We start from the raw sequence: 10,324 nt of genomic DNA, 5'->3' as shown, positions 1-10,324 counted from the left end.
GTTACCTTGGTCTTTTTCCTAAGCTCTAAGGGCCTTTCTTTTGCCTCTCTTAACTTTTTTCCTGAGCCCATGCAGTCCAGCTGGCTCACCTTTTCTACTTGTGTGACTTTCTAAAGAAACTTTCTCTTATAATTGGAGTCTTGACTCTGAATCCTCTCTTAGAACTCAAATACCAAGGTTGCTGGACTGAGGTCTCACCTCTGGTGTTGTTTCACCGCTAACAGTTTGAGCCACTATAGATCCTACTGTCAAGGCCAGACACTGGATCCTTTTAATTGGAAAACTTCTAAATTAAAAGAAGTTTTTTTCTTAGTTGTCTCTTCGTTATAATAGCTAGTCATTAAGATTCCCTTAATAAGATGAAGCAACAGAAATTAAAACAAAAATCCAAATCTACTCAGACTCTTTCCTGTTGCCTTTAGACATTTGCAGATATTGTAAAAATCAGGACATTGGAAGTACAATTGTCCTGCACTTAAGAAGAAAAATGCAAGGAAAAGAACAAAATCTTATTTAAAGACAATCTAACATTTTATGTCCTAAAAACTCTGCTTGTTAACTGTCAGGTTGGAAGCTCCAGAATATTCCCAGACACAAGTGTGGGCTAAACTATTACAGCTAGGTCCTACCAAACTGCTTCGATCCCTCAAGGAAATTATAATCTAATGTTACAATGGCTATTACGAGGAATGTTCCAATTAGGAAAAAATGGAATACATATAACAGACATTAAAAAAGGAAAAATAAATGTAAAAAATAAATGTTTCACAAGTTCTCTTACTGATCTAAGAAAAGGAGAACTTGGACTGTTACGACAAATTGAACTAGAACCTTCAGAATCTTGAATGAGTTCATAGGAAATGATTCACATTTTCATTGGGACGTGCTTTATATCATTCATTTTCACCCTGTCCATTTCTGGTTCCTTGATTAATCACTTTTATCCCTCCCTGCAGAGTTAACTTCATATTTGTTTTATTTTCCAGCTCCTTTGCACTTAGTCTTTTGCATTGCTGCACTCTTTGTATGAAAGGCATTTGCACCTGGCTTCTGTTATTTCATTTTATTCTAAACTATTTCTTTGCAGAGGGTAGAACTTCCCCTTCCTTGTGACCTCTCACAGCCTCCTCAGATGTTTTGCTCTCTGCAGAGAGTGGGCGCTCCATAAATGGCGAGTACTGACTCCATATAAAGGTTATTAAACCATGCCACTTTAACTGAGGCAGTTGTTATATAAGGTTAAACTTCTATAATGTCCCCACGTTTAAATATGGCATCTCCCAAATGAAACCACCAGAAAGCAGGTTGTCTGACAACGCAGCCTTCTCTTCACAGAAAAAATTTCTACCAGAATCACACTGGTTCTGTGAACCTCTGAGCCTTTAGCGATTAGAAGGTAGCAGCCATTTTCCCACGTTTTACTATTTTTAGGTTTAAGGGCCCAGTCACCTCTGTTTTCCTTGAGAAAGTATTTTAAGATTCTGATACCCACTGAGAAGTTGACTTTAGTTCCAAATGATTGCTCTTCAAAAAGTCTTGGGTTTTTAAGTTGTTATGCTCCTTAAAGCCAGGGGAGAACAGGAATTTTGTTTCTGGAGAAGATAAGTATTTTTTCTTTAATTGTGGGAGGAAAAGGGAAAAACAATCACTTTCTGTTTCTGGGTGTTTGTATTTTGTACCTTTACGTAAATGCACAAGACACACCTTTCCTGTAAGCAGTAGGGTTTTTCTTCTGTGAGGAGTTGCCAAGAATTAGACTGACCTGTTGGGAGACAAGCCAGCTACTCAGAATTAAAGGGGAAGATAACAATTTCATTTAGCTTCATGCATGTTGCCCAGCCTTTCAGCTGAAAAAAAGAATTGGCCTTTTGGGTCTTATTGATTTGGTAGGGCTGGATTTCAACATAACCTGGTTTTATCAGACTCTGGGTAGTAAATGTGTAGCTCTGGTTTCATTCCACATCTTTGCCCTTTTGTGTACTTTTGAAGGGGAGACGTGAACACACTTAAACTGACGGAGTGTTGACTGAATGGTTTCTTCCCATTAAAAATTGGGAAATTGACCACACTGTTAGCAAGATTTGGAAAATTTTGGTTTTGTAGAATCAGAAAATACCACCACTTTTCCTTTTTTTTTTAAGTCCTCACCCAAGGATATGTTTTTATTAATTTTAGAAAGAGGGAGGGAGAGAGAGAAACATCAATGTGTGAGACATACATCCATCGGCTACTTCCTGGTCATGCCCCAACCCGGGGATTGAACACAAAACCCTAGGTATGTGCCTTTGATGGGGAATCGAACCCGCAACCTTTTTTTTCTTTTTGGTGTATGAGACAATGCTCCAACCAAACAGACCCAGCCAGGGTTCCACTTTTCCTTTAAAAAAATACTGGTCCTGGCCAGGTAGCGCAGTTGGTACAGCAGTTCTCAACCTGTGGGTTGCGACCATTGGAAAACACATAGCATATCAGATATTTACATTACGATTCATAACAGTAGCAAAATTACAGTTATGAAGTCACAACGAAAATAATTTTATGGTTGGCAGTCACCACAACATGAGGACCTGTATTAAAGGGTCACGGCAATAGGAAGGTTGAGAACCACTGGTTTAGAGCATCGTCCCAATATGCCAAGGTTTGCAGGTTCGATTCCAGATCAGGGCACATAAAAGAATCAACCAAAGAATGCAACAAATCAGTCTCTCTCTCAAATCAATAAATAAAAGTTAAAAAATAGTATATGTGCATTCAGTTGTTTTACTTCCCTGATAATCTGGCTTCAGAGTTGGGCAAATCCTCTTGTTTTCAGAATACTGCACTCTAAGAGAGGTTATGGGACAATAGCCTGAGGGCCAGGCACCTGTTGTTTTTTATTTTTTTATTTTTATTTTTTTTCCTCATTCTTTTTTAAAAAATATATTTTATTGATTTTTTTACAGAGAGGAAGGGAGAGAGATAGAGAGCTAGAAACATCGATGAGAGAGAAACATCGATCAGCTGCCTCCTGCACATCCCCCACTGGGGATGTGCCCGCAACCCAGGTACACGCCCCCGACCAGAATTGAACCCGGGACCTTTTAGTCCGCAGGCCGACGCTCTATCCACTGAGCCAAGCCGGTCTCGGCCTGTTGTTTTTTATTGATAGACTATTTTTAAGAGCAGGTTTAGGTTCACAGTAACATTTGGCAGAAAGTACAGGGGGTTTTCAGGTAACTCCCCTCCCCAGATATCAACATCCTTCACCAGTGTGGGACAGTTGTTTCAATTGATGAAGCCACATTGATATATCATTACCTCCCAAAGTCCATATTTTACTTTAGGGTTCCTTCTTTGGTACACTCTATGGATTTTGAAAACATCTGGTTTTATAAAGTTTTATTGGAACACCCAGTCATTCCTATTTGTTACATATTGTCTGTTGCTTCTTTCCCTCCCCAACAGCAGTTGAGTAGTTGTCACAGAGATGGTTTAGCCCACAAAGCCAAAAAAGTTGACCATCTGGCCCTTTACAGAAAGTTTGTGACCTCTAAACTAAGTTAATTCAGTTCCCTGTTAAAGAAGCTTGAAGTGATTGCTTTTCATTTGCACTTAAATTATAAAGCTCCTTCCCCCCCCCCCTTTGCTATTAACAGTAAACCTTGGCTTTCAGGAGTGTGGCTTTTGGGAGAGCTAAGACTTTTCCAGGTAATTGGTAGTTTACCTATATGGTGTGTGGAATTACCATGTGAAAGGCTTAGGGAATTTTATAGCTCTCTTTTTTTAGAATATTGGAAAATAATTTTAAAGATTTTTTAAAACTGATTTTTAGAGAGAGGGAGAGGGTAAGAGAGAGAATATTGATGTGAGAGCAAAACATCAATCACTGCTTCCTACTGGGGATTGAGCCCACATTCACACATGTGCCCTGACCAGGAACAGAACCAGCAACCTTTCAAATGCCACCCAACTAACTGAGCCACACCAGCCAGGGCTTATAGCTTTACTTTACAAGGCTATCATTAAAGTTTTAAGTGTACCAGTTTCTCCACAGCCCTGCCAAAATGAGGTTTTAAGATTTTAGTTGTGTTATAGGTAACATAGGAACTAAAAGATGTATTTCCACCCTCCCATGTGGGTTTATTGTCTACATTTTGTTGTATGTAAAGCACCATTGGCCATTTAGTAACTGGAACCTGGAGTTTTAATCACTTGCATGAATTCCTTGTCTATCTGGCATAGTGAGCTTTTGTGCTATGTAAATATTGTTTCCCACTGTGTTCCCTTCTTTGGTAATTATCAAAGCATACAATTAAAGGCATTTGCAAAGAATATCACTTACAATTCTTCCATCCATCCATTCTTTTTTTTTTTTTTTTTACGATAGCCTTCCAGCTTTTGCCCATGTACATATAGGTTAACACTGTTGGTTTCCTTTTTATTTAGCGCACAGTCCAAGTTTTTATACATTCAATCATTTCCAGTACTTTTATCATGGTCAGGTTTATCACCTAAATCCCTCCAGAATTTATTGCTATTTCTGATGAGACTTTTTGCTTAAGCCCAAAGGCTATGAACAAAGAGCTCTATGTCAAAATGTATGAATCCTGTGAGTTTGTGGCATGCGTTCCTGCTATCCCTACCTGTTTGTGTAATAGGGGTGGTTTCTGGGAATATGTGAGGTGTTAACTGAATTGTCCTTTATTCAAAATGTCCTTGGAGGCTTTCTGGATGGGGGGCACAAATAGAAGAACAAATATAAATGTGTATTACACTTTTCCTTGATTTTTAGCTCCTTTCCTTGGCTGCATACTCCTATCAATGCTCTCCAGAGTTGTTCGCAGATGTGTATTACTAGGCAAGGTTGGTGTAGGACAAACCAAAATCTTCTCTTAGATTCATTCAGTGGGAGCTTGAGCTTAGAGATCATCTATTCAAACTCCCCAGTTTCACACATGGCAAAGTAGAAGCCCCAGGTAACAAAGAGACTGTCCAAAGCATCAGCTAGTTCTTGACATAACATCTTGGCCACCTCTTCCAAAGTGAGCCAGAAATTACTCTTTTTGGAGGCGCAGGCAGCTTACCTTTTTTGTACCAATCTCTAGAAGATACAATAGTGAGATGGGAAGAGGTAGCTATAATTCTCATAACACCCAGATGAAGTAGATGTTTCCATTTCTTAGATGAAGATGCTAAACTTTAGATGACTTAAGTATCTTGACTAAGCAAAGTTAGGGGCAGAACCACAGTTAAAAGCTCAATCTACCTGAATTTTAAACCTCTGCATTTTTCATTCAACATAATATGCCGTTTCTTTCAATATAATATACTATTGCCAGAATGCAGTTCTTTATAGCAAGCAGAGTTTTAGTAATGCTGAGGTTTTGTCTAAATTTGTTCCATTAGACCAGTGGTTCTCAACCTTGGCTGCACATTAGAATGTTGTGGCCCCACCCCACAACAAAGAAACAGAACTTCCGGAGGATGAGGCCCAGAAATCAGGATTTTAAAAAGATTCCCAGGTGATTCTAATGTGCAGCCAAGGTTGAGAACCACTGGATTAGACAGTCCAGAAATCACATAATCTAATGGTCATCTAGTGTTATTATTTCTGAACTGTTAGATGGATATCTACTTACTTACTTATACTGAAGTAATTCTTATTCTGAAGACCACCACCATTTGTTAGTCTGCCTATTGTCTCTGAGGATGTGAGAAGCAATCTACGTGTAGACTATACTCAAGTCTTGATTTGTGGTGCCTACCACCAGTGGGAGCTTGGGCTAATCACTTAATCCCACTACATGCCAGTGACCTTTTCCACAAAATGGAAATGATAGCATCTAATCATAGGCTTGCTGCACTGATGAAATTAAGAAGTGCAGCACAGTGAGTGGTACATGGTAGGTGCTCTTAGATGTTGGCTATGCTTTTATTATGGGGAATTAGTGACATAGCATTTCCTGAATGAAATCAGCATTCTGCTAAGAATAAAAACTGCGTAGGATGCTCTTGATCTCCAGTATTAATTATCTTAAAGGTTATTGGCTGAAGCTCCCAGCTATATAAAGTGATCATTTTCCAAGAAACAAAGCACTTTCAGCTCATTTGTGCTTTGAGTGTAATTGGCTTTGGATCCTTTTCATTCACTGGAATGGTTAATTTAACATTTTGCCTCAGTTAACCTTGAAGATGAGTACACTGTGACCTTTACTTAACTATTCCTGCTTCCATGACAACAAGACATCCTGTAACTCACCAATCCACCCTCACGACTAGATCCTAACCCTCTCTGGAATTAGGTTGATATGGATCTGTGTGTGGCTTTGACTACAATTGTTACTTACATGTTCTTGCTGGTCAAAGCTTATTTGTGATATCAGTTCTCAACATTCATGGCTATTCTATCCACTCTCTGGCCAGACATATCATAATGACAGTTACTGCCACCATATTATCACCTTCCTGTCTACCTTTTGGCTCTTCCCCTCTAACTCTAAGGATTTCAATGCCCCTAACCAAGTAGTATATAGAATGCAGTGATCTGTCTATAAGAGGAATTTACCATTACCAGCAAATGTTAGCTTGAATCACTGAATTTTATTTGCTATAGTAAGTTTATTAGGTATTTTTAACTTTAAGTTCTAATCAGTAAATATTAAACACCTACAGTGTGCCAAGTGTGCTAATGGACTTCCATTTTCTGAGGTATACTGGTACCTACAGGATATAGATCTCAGTGATTCTGGGCAATGGCAGAGGGATTGCCCAAGGGATGGGCACAAATTGTGGGCCCTCAATGAAATCCATGTACAGCTTGCTTTGGCCTTAACTGGCATACAATGGGGCAGGTTTCTCACTAGTCTGTTTATGAGCATATATCTTTCAAAAGAGTAAAACAAACAGGATTTCTAAAGAGAGGATCAAGGCACTAATGGAATCACTCATTTGCCCTCAGCACAGACACAGATGCCCTTCAGGGAAGGATCCACAACCCTCTCCTACTTTTCATTATAAGGACTCTACCACAGTCGCCCTGTAAACTTGATTCCTATGACAATACAAATAATCACATGAAGGTATGTGCCACAGGCTTCAAACACCATCAGGAAGGTCTGCTTATAGTAGCACATTATGTATGAGATCTTTTTTGCATGTTTTTAAAAGAACAGCATGGCTGTAGTAGTTTTTTTTTTTTAATTGACTGATTATAGTTACAAGAAACCCTTTTTTATTTTGTTAATTATTATTTTTTAAATATATTTTTATTGATTTCAGAGAGGAAAGGAGATGGGGAGAGAACGATAGAAACATCAATGATGAGAGAAAATCATTGATAGGCTGCCTCCTGCATGCCCCCTACTAGGGATGTGCCCGCAACCCAGGCATGTGCCCTTGACCGAAATGGAACCTGGGACCCTTCAGTCCGCAGGCCGACGCTCTACCCACTGAGCCAAACCAGCTAGGGCCAAGAAAACCTTTTTTTAGAAGATTGTGTTTTTCTTTAAAAACACTTTTTAATGACTGCATATTTCCCCATGTAAATATACACTATTGTAATTTATTTTACTATTGCCTTATTGTCTAGATATTAGGTTGTTAGATATTTAGGTTGTTTTTAATGTCCCCCTCCACCCAGAACTTTTATTTGGAGAAATTTCTGACCTTAGGAAAAGTTGTAAGAACAATACAGTTAACACTCATGTCTAGCACTTAGATTCACCAGTTAACTGTGCCATCCAGAAGGTCCTTGAATAATGTTGTTTCATTATAAATAATGTTGATGAGACACCATAGGAACCTAACGCTTGTCTGTATCAGTTAGCCTGTGGTAAAATTGGTTTTATCTGTTTCACCAAAAGTTGGAGAACCTCCTGAAGGCATTAAGTGGGGACTCACTATGTTTGCTTTTTATCTCCCCCCACAGCCCAGTCATTCTTCACTGTGATAATAGTTACCATGCTGAAGAATGAACTGGAAGTCTTCAAACAGAAGGGTCACCCTCCACCGTAACCATCAAAACTTTATTAGGCAGGCAGTTAAACCGAGGCAAAGTAAAGGGCAAAAGGGAGGTTCTTCTCTAGCATCCCTGAATAAACTAAGAAGGATTAGGAAAGCCAGGGTGATGTTAGGACCCCCACCGAAAAGCCCTAAGTAATCAGGAGTTTTGGGTGCTCACTTAGTCAGTCTTTAGGTTGCTTCACTCTCAAACATGACTGAGTAAGCAAGGACCACCAGCCATCTGAGGGAAGTCCACAGTGAGAAAGAAACTAAGATAAATAAATGCCAGTGTAATTTGAGAGCCCAGCCTGTGTGGCTCGGTGGTTGAGCTTTGACCTAGGAACCAAGAGGTCATGCTTTGGTTTGATTTCCCGGTCAGGGCACACAGCCAATCAATGATACTCTCACAACATTGATGTTTCTATTTTTCTCCCTCTCCCTTCCTCTCTGAAATCAATAAAAACATATTTTTAAAAATGTAAGTTGAGAAATAAATAATCTACACCTTCTCGTGAACATCTTAGGCGGGTGTCATTTTTCCAGAGATGGCCATGATGTTGCTTTTCTGTGATGGGCCGTTGCCAGCCCTCCATCAAGAGGGGGAGTCCGATCCCCTTCCCCTGGAGTCTGTCCGGGCAGGCTGTGACTGCTGTGACCGTTTGGGTATGGCAGAAGGGGGCTAGCTGTGTGACTTCTGAGGCTGGGGCATAAAAGGCCAAATAGCTTCCACCTTGTTTACTAAACCCAATCCAACTAGCTCAAGGCTGCCATGCTGTGAGGAGGCCCCCTGACAGGTAATCCAGCAGTCTCCGGTAGGCCATGCTTATAGGGTCAGACTTGTGAGTAGGAAGCCTTCAGATACTTCCAGCCCCGCTGACCCTGCCCGTGGTCTAGTCACTTCCCAGCATTTGAGTTTTCCCAGCTGACATCCCAGACAAGCCATCCCTCCAGTGTCCTGTCTGAACCCCTGACCCACAACATCTGTGAGCATAATAAAATGGACACTGGGCCAAAAGAAGTCATGTAATATATGGGTGTTGTTGGGGTATTGAATATGATGGGGAATGAGGTATGTGTGAAACCCCCAGTCTTCTTCTTTATTTTTAAAATATATCTTTATTGATTTCAGAGAGGAACGGAGAGGGAGAGAGAAGTATCAATGATGAGAATCATTGACCAGCTGCCTCCTGCAGGCCCCCTACTGGAAATCGAGCCCACAACCTGGGCATGTATCCTGACCAGGAATTGAATGTGACCTCCTGGTTCTTCAGTCTATGCTCAACCACTGAGCCATGCTGGCCGGGCGGAACCCCCAGTCTTTGGCTCTGGAGTTTCTGGGTCACTGTGCAATAACATCAGTAATAACACTGTTAGTAATAATAACAAGGCCTGGTCTGGAGTTGAGAGCAGCCTCAAGTTTGGTAGACCCCAAATCTGCTACCTATTTTGATCTCTTTTTATATTCAGGAATAAATTTTCACAAACAAAGGAAAACCTAAACTTTTCAGGCAGTGAAATAGTACTTCTAGACATGGAGTAAAACAAATCTTTTTAAAGTATAAATGAAACTAAAAAAATTAAGGGATTCTTTTGAAGGATATTCACAATCAGTTGATAGTTTCTCTGTTCACACTTCAGGCAGTGTCTCTGAAGGACTCTTCAATTAATCATTGTTTAGCCTTGGTAAGTCCAAGAATTAACTACGTATAGTTCTAAAATTCAATGTTTTCAAAAGATTGAAATCTTACAACTGGAGAAAAATCAGAGTTGCCCTGAAAATTCTATTTTCTTGGTTAATTTATCCATTTTAAGATGGTTAATGGTAAAAATACATTGACAGTATTTAGAAAAAGCAGCATTATCTGAATGAGCTGCTCACTCTGTTGGGTTTTGATGCCTTGCTAATAATTTTTCCATTTGTTGCTCTCCTTTTCCATTCCCTCATTCCATTACTACTATTCCCAAACTATCCCCCACCAAGTGTTAAAGGTGAAATTGTTAAAGGACAAAGATAGCCTTTAAGTAATCCAGACAGGAGATTTTACATGTGGCTGTGAGGTTTCTCAGCCCTCTGCTCTAACAATAAGATACAAGGTCACTTCATTAACTGGAGAAATAATTGTGGGCTTTTTTGGCTTCCTGTAAATTAGTCGAAAAGAGTATTAAAGATTCACCAGAAATGCAGGTTATTCTGGAAACCAGGTATAAAAATAATAAGTCTGAACTATTATTCTTGCTCTCAGAAGGCTAGTCAAATGCTCCTTTCTTACGGCGACCACCACTGAGAGGGCTCCCTGCATTAAATCAAAAGCCATTTGTGTTTTTATGTCTAATTCATTCTATA

General features: G+C 39.7%; 1 protein-coding gene across 3 annotated transcripts in view; it reads left to right on the top strand.

The window, feature by feature from the left end:
- The window catches only part of PDK3 (pyruvate dehydrogenase kinase 3), a 68,139-nt gene that overhangs the window by 7,628 nt on the left and 50,187 nt on the right, over positions 1-10,324 (top strand). Inside the window, exon 1 of one of the 3 annotated variants that reach the window (XM_015567988.1) lies at positions 6,943-7,058. The exons of the other annotated variants lie outside the window; for them this stretch is intronic. The gene's annotated coding sequence lies outside the window, so the exon portion shown is untranslated. Of the gene's footprint in view, positions 1-6,942; positions 7,059-10,324 lie in introns of those variants that run through there. 3 annotated transcript variants of the gene reach the window in all.

This window comes from Myotis davidii, unplaced genomic scaffold (assembly GCF_000327345.1).
Source record: "Myotis davidii unplaced genomic scaffold, ASM32734v1 scaffold1124, whole genome shotgun sequence".
Taxonomy (NCBI): Eukaryota; Metazoa; Chordata; class Mammalia; order Chiroptera; family Vespertilionidae; genus Myotis; species Myotis davidii.
Note: the sequence above shows the minus strand (reverse complement) of the source record. Positions and strands in the feature narration are given on the sequence as shown.